This window comes from Saccopteryx leptura, chromosome 4 (genome assembly GCF_036850995.1).
Source record: "Saccopteryx leptura isolate mSacLep1 chromosome 4, mSacLep1_pri_phased_curated, whole genome shotgun sequence".
In the NCBI taxonomy this organism is placed as follows: Eukaryota; Metazoa; Chordata; class Mammalia; order Chiroptera; family Emballonuridae; genus Saccopteryx; species Saccopteryx leptura.
Genome location: NC_089506.1, coordinates 67,951,690 through 67,953,828, shown reverse-complemented (window position 1 = coordinate 67,953,828; position 2,139 = coordinate 67,951,690). Strand labels below are relative to the sequence as shown.

At 38.3% G+C, this 2,139-nt stretch overlaps 1 pseudogene; it reads right to left on the bottom strand.

The window, feature by feature from the left end:
- Window positions 1-953: 953 nt before the first annotated feature.
- Window positions 954-1,822, bottom strand: LOC136404171 (heterogeneous nuclear ribonucleoprotein C-like; annotated as a pseudogene).
- Window positions 1,823-2,139: the final 317 nt, after the last annotated feature.

Here is a 2,139-nt window from a genome sequence, read left to right as displayed (position 1 = left end):
TAGCTATATGTCCTTTGTTTCTTTGAATCAAACCAGTTATTTTATCCATTATTGTTTTTTTTTGTTTGTTTGTTTTTTACTTCAGAGTGAGCATTTCCACTGTAAGTTCTTTTGTCTGTACTTTTCTGAAGGATAGACTTTCATCATTCACTGTGCTTCTGTCATCACTTATATTCAGATAACTTCTTCTCAGCTTCAGCTGCTTTTTGGCATCCACAACATGTATTTCTCAGTTTGGGGATTATATTTATCTCCAAGATTCCCTTACAAAAAAGAATTTTGAAATACTTCAAAAAATATATTCTTTTTTCTTTTGTAGAAATTCTAAGAATATTTTGAAATGCCAAAACAAAGTATTTGTTTTTATAAGTATGATATATTAAATTATATTTTAGTGGAGGAAAAATGGATAATAGAGGCAAGTTCCATTTAACTTAGAAAGAAGAAATCATCAACAAGAAGTTGAACAAGTTTTCTTTTAGAAGTAGTACATACATACGTATATATTCATCTGTGAAGGATGACTTTACATGTCAATTTGGCTGGTCAGGAGTGGCCAGATGTTTTCTTAAACTATTTCTTGATATGTCTGTGAAGATTTTTCTAGATGAGATTAGCACTTGGATTGGCAGACTGTGTAAAGAGTATTTATTTATTTATTTATTTATTTATTTCAAACCATATGTCCTTTTTATTGCTAAGTCATAAAGAGGTATCAAAATTAAAAGCAGAAATTATAGGATAAGTCTTAACTACTAAGAGCATGAAAGGAAGTGAAAATGGGTTTAGGTGCAGGACAATATGAATTAATGAACATGGGAAGGGCAAGGATGGGGAGAACAGTGAGCATGTGCTGAAGATACTAGCGGAGAGCATCCAGTGGAAATTCTAATCTTAGACAAGCACCTAGGTACAGAAAAAATGGGACAAGATTTCTAAACCCAATCATGTGCTTACAAGTCATCCTCACTGGTGGTGCTGTCTCGGTCATCCTCTCCTTCCTCGGCCTCTTTTCCATCACCCTGAATCAGCTCTATCTGGACATCCTCCCGTTTTTTGTTATATCATCACCTAGTAGGTCCTCCTCCTCAGCAGAGTCATCTTCACCCTCCTCAGACTCCACCTTCACATCTTTCTTCAGGGAACTGTTATTCTCCTCTTCTGACTTAATCATCCTTCATCTCTACTTCTTGTCTGCTTTGTTCCTTTTCCATTTTTTCCAGGCTTTACTGTAGAGAACCCACTTTTTGTTTTATCTGAGTCAATTCTCCTTACTGGCCTGAAGGTCATCTCTTTTCAACTTTGCTGACTTGGATAAAGATCCTCGCTACCCACCCTTAAAATTGAAGGCAATTTTGTTTCCTCCTCAGGTGTTTTCTGATACATGCTGGTGTTTTGAGGGCACTACAGCCCAAACAATAAGAAGAGGAGGAGGAACATGCTGGGTCACTGTACATCCTATTATGACAATCCCAATGAAAGTTATAGTCCAAGTCACAAGAGGAACCGTGCATCTCCTCTGAAGAGTGTTTCATACAAGCTTTTTCTCAGTTCACTTTTTCCTCAGCAGCCAGCGTAATATCTAAAACCTGGCCAGCAATCATTCTGCCATCCTCTCTTGCCACTGTAGCCCAGGAATTTCTCTCATTAACATAATGAACAAAGGCAAAGCCCTTTGAGCAGAGCAACCCACAATTTTGCCATATTTTGAGAAGATAGCCCCCACATCAGATTTCTTGACCACAAGAGTATTGAGAGTCTCAATGAATACACAGGAGTTCATGGAGCGAGGATCTGTCTTATTGGTAACGTTGCTGGCCATGGTCTTTGATGGTAAGGCTGCTCACAAAGCTGAAATGTAGTTGAAGATTAAAAGAATCTCACTGCATGGACAAGAGTGTGGTGGTTACCAGGGGTGGGGGGAGGGAGGACGCAGGAGGGAGGGAGGGAGAGATTTAGGGAGAGGGGGAAGGGGAGGGGCACAGAAAAAACTAGATAGAGGGTGACGGAGGACAATCTGACTCTGGGTGAGGGGTATGCAACATAATTTAATGACAAGATAACCTAGACATGTTTTCTTTGAATATATGTACCCTGAATTATTAATGTCATCCCATTAACATTAATAAAAATTTATAA